Source organism: Arachis hypogaea, chromosome 17 (assembly GCF_003086295.3).
Source record: "Arachis hypogaea cultivar Tifrunner chromosome 17, arahy.Tifrunner.gnm2.J5K5, whole genome shotgun sequence".
Taxonomy (NCBI): Eukaryota; Viridiplantae; Streptophyta; class Magnoliopsida; order Fabales; family Fabaceae; genus Arachis; species Arachis hypogaea.
The window spans coordinates 106258834-106270901 of record NC_092052.1 but is presented as its reverse complement, the minus strand read 5'-3'; the positions used below and the strand labels follow the sequence as shown (position 1 = coordinate 106270901).

The window sequence follows — 12068 nt, the reverse complement described above, 5'->3', positions numbered from 1 at the left end:
CATCAAATCTCGAGCAAAGTATGGACAATTATACATTATTGGAAAGCCCAAGATGTCTACTTTCCAACGCAATTGAGAGAGCACCAATTGGACTTCTATAGCTCCAGAAAATTCACTTCGAGTGCAGGAGGGTCAGAATCCAACAGTATCTGCAGTCCTTTCTCAGCCTCTGAATCAGACTTTTACTCAGATCCCTCAATTTCAGCCAGAAAATACCTGAAATCACAGAAAAATACACAAACTCATAGTAAAGTCCAGAAATTTGATTTTTGCATAAAAACTAATAAAAATATAATAAAAAGTAACTAAAACATACTAAAAACTATGTAAAAACAATGCCAAAAAGGGTATAAATTATCCGTTCATCACAACACCAAACTTAAATTGTTGTGTAAGACCCAGAATCTTTGAAAAGTCTTTTTATGATCAAGTCTCAAATCATATAGTTATTTATAGCCTTAATTTCAGAAATTATTTTATTAAAGATAATTAAGGCAAGTTTTGATTTATTGAATTTGAGATAAGTTATGGTTATTATCCAATTTTACAATTATTGGATTATTTTCTATATTTAAATCATATAGTTGGTAGTTGTGAAATAAAAAGGATTTTAATATGATTTTGGACTAAATAATTAATATTTTAGAATATTGATATTACTATTTTGGAAAATGAAGAAAATAAGTATATTATTTCTAATTATTTGGTGGGGACATTTTATTGAAAATAATTTATGAAATTGATGAGCAAATAGTATTTTTATACATTATTATTAATGGATTAGAATTTATTTTTAATTACTATAATATCCCTATTTTTATTTGAAATTACTAAAATGCCTCTAACCCTAATTTTTGAAAGAGAAACCTTGACCCTGAAACCCTGACCCGGTACCCGTTTCCCCTCCCTAAACCAGCAGCAGCAGCTGCTACCCTCTAACCTAAACACACACTCACACAGCCGCAGCCTTCCCCCAATTCAACTAGCAGCAACAGCTGCGAAAATGGAAGAAAGAAAGAAATAGAGAGGGAAGGGAGAAACGGATCCGGGGAGGAGAAGGAGAGGAGGGGAGGAAAGGGACCGCGCCGGCGTGCTGGACCTCACCGCCGCCGTTGCGCCATCGCCGAACCATGGAGGGAAAGGGAGTGTCGCGAGTCACCATCCCTAAGCTGCAGCACCATGGAGCCATCCTGGTCGTGCCGCCTCTGCTGTTAGTGCTACCATCGTCGACCAAGCTCGTTGCCAATAGTCGCGTCGTCGCCGTCTCTGCCCAGCGCCGCCGCAGATGATGGGTCACCGAGAAATGCCACCGCTGCTGCTATCGTCTTCGCAGCTTGAGTTGTTGCGATCGCTCCTCTCCGTAAAGCCCGTCACGAGCGCCGCTGTCAGCCTCGTGCTTTCGGGTGCCGTCGGTGGAGTCATGTTGGCCGGATCTGCTGCAAGAGATCGGGAAGGGAAGCGTTCCTCAGATGGCAAACGGAGCTCGGCAGGGACTGTGCGCCATCACTGAACTCGCACGCAGAGGGAGATGAGACGCGAGAGGGAGCCGTCGCGGGGTTGCTGTCGCACCGCGTGGCTGGGCTCGCCGTGGTGGAAGGTTGTCGCCACGAGTGTCGCTACCAAAGGAGGAAACCACGCCGCCGTGCTTGGCCGCTGGAAAACGCCGCTGCCGTCGCCGGAAAACTCTGCCGGTAAGGGTTTTAAGTGAGGTTTCTGCCTTTTTGGATTTTGAAAAGGTTTTAATGCTGCGTGGTTTTTATAGTTGATCCACCGGAGCTTCTGGCCACCGCCGAAGCTGTTGCCGGGCCTGCTTGAAATCGCAGCTGCTTCGTTTCGCTAGTTCAGTAAGTATTTATATTTCGGAAAGTCTCGCGTTAGTATTCTGTTGTGTTCGGTTAATGAATATGAGTTTTGATAACGTGGGGTTGAGTCCTGATTATTGTATGTTGCGATTAGTGTCGCTATGATTATTGCGGATGTGGCTTGAAGCTGAGGTTGCTGTTGTTGATGATTTCGGGTTAAGGTGGAAAGGACTCTGTGAGGCGTTTGGTTTATGGAATTACGTTTTGAGGTAGGGGCGCTTTCCAAAAACTATGTTTTGTGTATTGGAATTATTACATATGGATACTGTTGTGAGATATTGTGTATTTGGTGATTGTATCTGCCTTATGCGTTATTTGATTGACTCGGGTGATTATGGATGTTGGTTTGGTTGAATTGTTGTGCGGCCTTGTGAAATGTAATATTTTCAAGTGATTCTTTAAAGATTTGAAATCTGAGTTTAATCCATTGAGGATTGGTTTGATTTGAGTCAATTATTTGATGATGTGAAAAGTCGAATGCACTTTTGAATTCAGCCTGGTTTACTTTAATTGACTTGATGTTGGACAAATGATTTGTTACTGAACTGTTTCTTTAAAACTTTGGAAATGAGCTAAACCAGTTGAATTTGAGTTGATTTTGAAATGGTTTTCTTGAGATATGCCACTGAGGCGATTGTTGGATTTAGCTTGCTTTGAATTGATTTCTGGTTTTGAGCTGTTGAAAAGGAATGAGAAACGGTTTAGTTGGGACCCAAACCGGGTGGCAAAAGTCCAAGTTTTAGGAGAGATGCTACCGGAATTTCTATAAAATCCGAGTCTTTATTGAAATGTTGTTTGGAAAAATGATGAATTAAAGACTTCTACTATTTTATTTGAATTATCAAGAAAAGGATGATTCATGCTTTTGAAACGAATTATTAAAGAGGAAATTGTGATTTAGTCTTGCTTCGTAAAAAAAGGCATTGTATCTCTTTCAGGAGAAAGTTATTTAGATGAAACTTATGTTTTAAAGCTGTTTTAAATGTGACAAGGGTAATGCCTTTGAATTTGACTTGAGGGCTTCAATTAGGGGAGTTTCAATGACGTTGAAAGAACCTGAATGTCTATTGACAAGTTTCATTTTGAAATGTTTTGAGAAAGGTTTTAAGTACTCTTTGAACTCTGAATTCTTGCAATACTAAAACAATTTTGAACAGTTGAAACACTTTAGAATTTCCCATGGGGTTGAAGCTGGTTTTTGTTTTAGTAAAGGAAACGGCTTTGAAAAGAGTATTTGATTTCGTGACTCAGTTTGGCTTAGATCCTATTTTATTACTCAAATATAGGAGCCAAGGTTTTTAATGATTTTAAATGATTTTTGGCATAATGAGTTACGCTATTCTCCCCTAAGGACTTGAGACTCTGCCAAGGAACTTTTATTATAAAATCCCATTGTTGAATGGGTGATTTTGAATATTTCAAAGAGATCTTTAACTTGCCATGGTTATGGAAGTTTTGGAAAGAGGATGCCGAGAGTGGCATTGTTTTCAAAGGGGAACTTACTTTAAGTAAAAGTGGCTTGTGAGCCTAAGATGAATTGAGAAAAGTGATTTGAGGCTTAAATGCCGGTTTTATGAATTTGATGATGTTGAATGGTGGAAGTGCTGTTTTGTTATGAGCCGGAATGGCTGTGTATGATATTGATTTATGGCTAATTGCTGAATGAGTTATGGGTCGTATGGCTGATTATGAATTATGAGTTTAAGCCGAAGGGCTGTATTTATTGATAAATTGGCTGGTTCTGGATTGAACCGTGAGCCGGATAGCTGAGATGAATGTTGTATGTGAAAATGCTTGTGTTTTCTCTCTGGTTGTAAGGGTGATAGGGCACCGATACCCTCTAATGGCGCCAGGGCGCAGATACCCTCTAATGGCGACAGGGCGCAGATACCCTCTAATGGCGATAGGGCGCAGATACCCTCTAAGGATAATAATGCGCAACAGAGAGACTGTGTCCGGGTTAGCTACCGAACACGTCGGGTTGGCTTCGTAACCGACAGATGATATCATCAGCCACTAGGAACAGGCATGCATCATATGCATCTATGTGACATTGCTTGGGTGTGCATATTATACTTGGTTTGCCTATGTGATTAATTGCTAATTGTTCTACTTGCAATAACTGTTTGTTTGTGCTTGCATCTTCCTATTTGTGTTTGCTACTGGGACTCTGTTGGACTGTGGTGATTGGTTGTTGGTTGGTTGGTTTAGGCCTAGGGCCGTGGTTGGAATGAGAAGAATCGATGGTTGATTTCGGTTGTGTTTCTGGTTTGGAATAAAATATGAAAGGCTATTTTGGTTTTGCATAGATAAACCGTTTTGAAAGGCTTTTGAGTTTTTGAGAATTGAATGGTTCTTCTTTCAGAAAGATTTTTAGACTTTACTTTTATTGTAAACCGTTGTTTTCGAAAAGAGGCATAAGACGGTTATCAATCACTAGTACGGTTTATCTTCACGTATCCTATTACAGTAATTCCCAAAAACCCTCTACTGAGAACCCTTTCGAGGATGATGTTCTCACCCCCCTACATTTTTCCTCTTTCAGGATATGGGCGCAGAAGTTACGAAGAGTTTATTTAGTTGTTGAAATGCTCTGTATTGCTTTAGACTGTTATTTGTATCCTCGCCTTTATCTTGAGATATTCTGTAAGAAGGATAGGGATTGTATTAGTTAATGTTTGTAATAATATTTATATACATGTATGTATATATATGGATGTACTCTTTATGGATTTCTGTAAGTTGTATGGTATGTATGGATGTACGTTGTATAGCAAAAGTATTTTTAGGAGTGATTTTGCGGTTTAAAGTTTTAAACAGGCTCATATTTTAGTATTAAATAGTATAAAAGTTATCGTAATGTCTGAACTATCAGAGTCGCGCAGCCGGAAGCGTTAACTTTGGTAGTTAGGGTGTTACATGTTGCATGTCCCCAAGCAACTAAAAATAAAATAGGATAAAAAGAAGAGAAAATACAATAAATTCCAAAATTATCAATGAAGATTAGATTTAATTAGAAGAGCGAGACTAGTATCTTTTTGCTTCTAAACAGTTTTGGCATCTCACTTTATCCTTTGAAGTTCAGAATGATTGGCATCCATAGGAACTCAGAATTCAGATAGTGTTATTGATTCTCCTAGTTCAGTATGTTGATTCTTGAACACAGCTACTTTATGAGTCTTGACCGTGACCCTAAGCATTTTGTTTTCCAGTATTACCACCGGATACATAAATGCCACAGACACATAACTGGGTGAACCTTTTCAGATTGTGACTCAGCTTTGCTAGAGTTCCCAGTTAGAGGTGCCCAGAGTTCTTAAGCACACTGTTTTTGCCTTGGACCACGACTTTAACCGCTCAGTCTCAAGCTTTTCACTTGACACCTTCACGCCACAAGCATATGGTTAGGGACAGCTTGATTTAGCCGCTTAGGCCAGGACTTTTATTCCTTTGGGCCCTCCTATCCATTAATGCTCAAAGCCTTGGATCCTTATTACCCTTGACTTTTGGTTTAAAGGGCTATTGCTTTTTCTGCTTGCTTTTTCTTTTTCTTTCTTTTTTTCTTTATTTTTCGTATTTTTTTCCTTTTTTTCGCAAGCTTTGTGTTTTTCACTGCTTTTTCTTGCTTCAAGAATCAATTTTATGATTTTTCAGATTATCAATAACATTTCTCTTTTTTTTCATTATTCTTTTAAGAGCCAACAATTTTAACATTCATAAACTTCACTATAAAAAATATGCACTATTCAAGCATTCATTCAGAAAACAAAAAGTATTGCCACCACATCAAAATAATTAAACTATTTTCAAGATAGAATTCGAAATTTATGTACTTCTTTTTCTTTTTTAGAAAACATTTTTCATTTAAGAAAGGTGAAAGATTCATGGAACATTCATAGCTTTGAGACGTAGACACTAGACATTAATGATCATGTAATGAAGAGACAAACATAGACAAAACATAAAGCATAGAAACCAAAAAATAGAAAAATAAGAACAAGGAAATTAAAGAACGGGTCCACCTTAGTGACGGCGGCTAGTTCTTCCTCTTGAAGATCCTATGGAGTGCTTGAGCTCCTCTATGTCTCTTCCTTGTCTTTGTTGCTCCTCTCTCATGGCCATTTGGTCCTCTCTGATTTCATGGAGGATGATGGAGTGCTCTTGTTACTCCATTCTTAGTTGCTCCATGTTGGAACTCAATTCTCCTAAAGAGGTGTTGAGTTGCTCCCAATAGTTGTGTGGAGGGAAATGCATCCCTTGAGGCATCTCAGGGATTTCTTGATGAGGGACTTTCTCATGCTCTTGTTGAGGTCCATGAGTGGGCTCTCTTGTTTGCTCCATTCTCTTTTTAGTGATGGGTTTGTCCTCTTCAATGAGGATGTCTTCCTTGTAACGTCCCGTCCAGCAAAATACCTTGCTTAAGTCAGGGTATTTCCACTAGAAAGAACATTACGTAACCTTCTCTAGTATTAACTACTTAATTATCGAGCCTTTGTATCGAGTTCGCGTTTCAATTTTAAGAAAATGCCAGAAAATTTTGTTTTTTTATTCATTAAAGTCATAATTCAAAACATTCACAAATAATAATAATCACATAAATATTATTGATAATAATTCTTATACAAAAGAGACCAAATAAAACTCAAATACAATATACTAAACCTACCCCTCTATGTAAAATAAAATCTCAAAGGACAAGAGCGAGGGAACTCTATGAAAGCAATTAAAACCATAAAGAAAGCCTACTGATCGCTCGCAGCTTCAAATTGCGTCTTCAAACCTGTCGCAGAAAGGGTAGAAAATTTGGGGGTGAGAACCAAACCACATGTTCTCAGTAGAGGTCGAGAATGCCGTGAAAGTAAAGAATAAAGCGCAAATAGTTAACTGCATTCATAGACATCTAAAAGGAAACTAACTTTCTTTAAAAGCATTAGTTAATTACTCAATATCCTAAATCCATATTTTTCTTGTAAAACTTTTAAAAGTTTCCTAGACTGTATGAATGACCAACCTGTCCCAGTCATAGGTTCATTAAGTCTATGCTAAACCAGTTTGATTTTTCATACCTTACTAGACCATAACATAAAAGAAGTTACCTACGCGGTATAAATGATCATCCTGCTCCAAGCATAGGTTCATTAAGTCTATGCTGAACCAGTCAGATACTTTATACAGAACTAGACTTCCAACACAAACCAGTCATGGCCTCAGGCCCAAGCAATTCAACCAACACCCAATTCACCACAATCCAGCCAATCAATTTCAAACACAAGTAATGAGGTTCAAACACAATCAAGAGCAATTATATCAAATATAGCAATTAACAGTTAACAGAATTATTCATTTAGACAAACCAATTACAATATGCACACCCAAACAATGTCACATAGATGCATATGATGAATGTCTAGTCCTAGTACAAGCCATGAGCTCATGTGTCGGTTAGCACCTGCATTCCCGACATTTATCCGGTCACGAGTTCACGATTTCCCGGATACGATTTTCCGTTCAAATAAATGCGCATATAAGTATTAGCAGCTCTATTGAGACAGCCTCTGCTTTCTACTCGCAGGAAATATATACTCTTGGGAACGAAAAATTACTCTTGGGTTGCCTCAGGGCAACAGATAAATAAACAAACATCTCTTGGGTTGCATTAAGCAACAAACAAATAAATAATATCTCTTGGGTTGCATTAAGCAACAAATATATATATAATATCTCTTGGGTTGCCGCAAGCAACAAACAAACATCTCTTGGGTTGCTTCAAGCAACAAACAAACAAATAATATCTCTTGGGTTGCCTCAAGCAACAGATAATCATACAATAAGTACTTTACTCTTTCCTTTTTCTTTCATAATTGCAAATTCGCAAGCGGGACTAGACCCACGCCCTTGCCAACAATCTCATAGATCAAATATTCTTTTCTTAAAAGAATCATTGAAGTTATTATTATTAAATAAGCCTTGAATATTTATTTTGATTAAATCCTTATATTTTTTATAAAAATTTGGACATAATCTCCTTTAAAAATAGGACTTATCCACCCTTACGGGTTCCTTCTTTCTCAACAATTCATCAGCCTCTTTCAGCATTTGCCACAGCAATATATTCTCAAAAACATTTGATAATAGAAAATCTATTTCTTAAATTCCATATCCAAAATAATTACCAACACAACTTGGCAGCCTGATTTCCATTTTGTTTTTAAAATATCAAATGAATTTGGAATTGCACAAACTTTATATCCATGCGACCGTCTCAGATTAAGCTTTCTATTAAATCAAAAATCATAATTTTTCACTGACTATAGTTTCGGAAATATAAGCAAAACTATGACTGTTCTGCAGTGTTTTAAAACCAGAAGACAACAGTACCATACAACATTTGAAATTTCATATAAAATCCAAATTAAATCTAACTACCTTCAAAATTAATGTGGTTAAATATAACTCATCCAAATTTCTTTCTCAATTAGTTCCAGGGTCATACCATTTTTAATGAAGGAGTTACGTAGCTTGGAAGTTAGGTAATTTTATGCAGAATTCTATTTTACAAATCATTGAACACAACCTCTTCCAAGTCCCATAACTCACTTATTAAAATATGGAAAATCCTGAAATTTAAATCACATATACTGAACATACTTAATTTTCACCTCCAATTGGTTGCATCACAATATATATCCAGGATCAAAAGTTATAAACTTCCAAAGTTACTAATTTAAGAAAACAGAATCTGGCTTTTTCTGCCTAATGGATCATCCTTCAAAAATTCATATCTTTAAAACTACAAGTCCAGTTGTTCTGAAATTTTACGACATTAAAATAATAGGAATAAAGTTTTATTTAAAATTGGTTCTATTTCAAAATTAAAACTTCAGAATTTCCAATAGAGGAATCAAGTTGCTGCTGCGTTAAACGTTCTGCAGAAAAACCAGTTTTGACATCCATGATTCAAAAATTCACCATAAATCATAAACTTAGTGAAAAAGTCTCAAATTCAGCAGTCCAGTTCCTTATATCCCCAAGCTCAATTCGGACTTAGTTCTACGCAATTCTGATAATCACAGAAATAGTTATAGATTTTCAAAGTTTCTAGCTTCCTTTAAAAATAATGCAGAAAATCAAATTTTACATTTTAACTTTGAAAAATCATAACTAGTTCTATAATTAATTCAAACTTCTCAATATTGAGTCCCAACAACAACTTTTATTATACTTTACTCAGCCTTTGCTCTTATATCATTTCGATTATCGTTGAATAACTGATTCACTTCCAAAGTCACCTTTTAATTTCAAAAATCAATTTTTCAGCAATCTATTTAGTATTCAAAATCTAACCCTTCAAAACCCCTCAAAACCAGTTCCAAATCAACCACCAACCAAGTTCATTAACATTACAATATACCAAATAACAACTCAACGGCAACAAATCCAACATAACCCATTAAAATTCAGAAATTCTCAACAATTAGTCATCAAGCAATTCCCAATCCACATAATCAATCAATATCACAAATCAACAATTCCAAATCACAATCTCAACCATTCCAATCACAATTTCAGCCACAATTCAATAATTATATAATCAATCAATTACTCACAGCTATTAAATCTATTTGCAGTTATTCAATAAACCTTGTAGGCATTCTTAAATTGAAATCGTTTTAAACCCCTACCTCAATGTCGAATTTCATAGAAACCGAAACCGAAGACGGAATTGTGGCGTGATGACTGGTTGGGCTGCACCCAAAATGCAGCAGCTCCTTCATCCCTTATCCGCCAATGTTAGCAACACTCACAACAGCTTTGACAGGGCAGCAGCAACGCGAGTTGGCCACGACAGTGAGCAAAACAATGAATTCATATTGGGTAGAGTAATAATTCTGGAAATTCAGAGGTGGAATATGGGCTAAAATAAATTGGAACAAGAGTAAGGCTAATAAAATGGCAGCGGAATAAACAAGAATGTCAAGTGGAGGTTCAGAATAAGAATGTCTTACAAGAATTAGAAAGGAATAACAGAGCAAGGAAGCACCGGCAGCAGCACGGACGATTATAGCAGCAACGGGGAAGACGGCCTTCTCCTCCACCTTGGTTCATGATTCCGGCGGCGGCAGTGGCAAGGAAAGCCTTCCCACCATGCGTTCTGCTTCGCCTCGCCATTCGCGTTTCTCTCTGGGCGACGCCGACTCCACGTCTCCTTTCCTCAACTCAGACTTGATGGCGGCACAGCAGCGGTTCAGCAGCGACGATTCGACGACAACGAGGTTGGCTTCAACAGCGACTATGGAACGGCGACGAGGACGGAGCTTCCTCTCAGTCACTGCTCGCGCCTCCCTTTGGTCCGTGTACTCGACGGCAGTGCGCAGTGATGGCTCACGACAGCGGCAGTCTCCTCCCTCCCCGATGACAATCCACTTGTCCCTCTTCTTCTCTGTTCCGTCGCCTTCTCCCTCTGCTCTCCGTTTCCTTCTTTCTTCCCTTCTGTTTTCCCCCCTTAAGCTCCCTGTGCCCTTTCTTTCCCTTTCTGATTGTAGATTTAGGAATTTAGGTTATAAATTAGGAATTTGTGATATTAGGGTTAAAATTAAGATTTTATAAAAGAATATAGATATATATGAATAGATATTTTGATAAAATTGAAGAGTAGAGTAATTTTAAAATTAAATATACCCTAGTAAAAACATATAAGAACATTATTTATCAGCATATTGCTAAGTGAAATTAATTATTTTTAATTTAAATTATAAAATAAACATATTAATCACATTTTTATAAAATACAGTTTAAACTCAATACTAATTAGTTAAATTAAATGATATAACTTTTTATTATTTTTCTATCACCGAAACTTTAATTTCAATTTACAAAATATCTAATTATAATAAAATTACTTAAACTTAAAGTATTTATAAAAATCCATTTAATCATTCCTAATAAATTAATCTCTAAAAGTTCAAACTAATAAAATAAACCATAATTCATTCATATTAGAAATTACCTAAATTAAATTATATAATACTTTCATTACTAAATTTTATTTCCAAAGCATTTGAAATAACCAATTATAAAAATTACATAAGAATATTAATCAACTTAAACTCCAAATATTAATAAAACTAATTTAATTACTATTAATTAATTAATTTATAAAATAAGATATCAAATTAATAAAATAAATCGTAACTTTTTTTTTCAGGATAATAGTTACTTAAATTCAATTATACAATTCTTTTTTTATTTTTTAATTACTAAAATTATACAAAATATTCCATTATAATTAGATTACTTAAAAATATTAATTGATTCGAAATAAAACTATCTCCGAATCTATTTAATTATTTTTAACAAAATAATTTCTAAAATTATAAAGTTTAAACTTAATAAGATAAAATCATAATTTATTTATAATTAGATTTTCAAAAATGCGGGATGTTACATTCTATCCAACTTACAAAAATTTTCGCCCTCGAAAATTGATATAAGATGGAGAAAATATTCATATTCACATCCCCTTTCGAATATTTTAAAGATACCAAGAAAACCATATAACATAAACATAGAAGAGAATATATTAGGTGGTGCAAAAGTTGATAGAAATAATTTGACGCAAACCATATTTCAAATCCAAAATCAAATAGGCACAATATTCGTTCAGAACTTATAATACCCGGTCTACCTGAAATTAATTAAATAATAAGTTAATAGGAGTGAATACGGTTGGAAGATTTGGCAATTGGAATTTGATGATTTAAATATGATATTTGGATTCAGTGAATTTTTCCGAGTCGGAAGACATAGTTTTCTGCGTAAAAGTGCGCAGTGGAATTTTGACCGACAGTACCGGCTGAGACTTGTCTGGTACTGCAGCTGAGAAAATTGATTATGAGTAAGTAGGATTAAGAAATGAGGAATTATAATTAGGGGAGGTAGAAATATTTGAAGTGCGATTTAGAGCGCTAATCTTAAAGGTTTTGGTCTAAAATTGGGCCAACGGACAAAAATAAGTGAACCGGGCCTAAGTGGGCCCAAGACCCAACATATATAAACATTAGTTATGAGTATTTCAGCTCATTTTGCCCTAAAGAAGGGGTGTTGGGCGCTGAAATTGGGAAGAGAGAAGAGAAGAGAGAAAACCTAACTCTCTTTGATCTTCAAACCACCATAACTTGAGCTACGGAGCTCCGATTGACGAGCCGT

The 12068-nt window shown here is 36.0% G+C and overlaps 1 long non-coding RNA gene across 2 annotated transcripts; it reads right to left on the bottom strand.

The window, feature by feature from the left end:
• Positions 1–6387: 6387 nt before the first annotated feature.
• LOC140180996 (uncharacterized) lies at positions 6388–10451 on the bottom strand. Of its 2 annotated transcripts, none has more exons than XR_011875463.1 (3): positions 9869–10451; positions 9545–9777; positions 6388–6642 (listed from the first exon to the last, which is right to left on the bottom strand). It is a non-coding gene; the product is annotated as an uncharacterized lncRNA (long non-coding RNA). The 2 variants fall into 2 exon arrangements; XR_011875462.1 differs by having other exon boundaries at positions 9545–9751; positions 9869–10437.
• Between the last annotated feature and the right edge of the window lie 1617 nt (positions 10452–12068).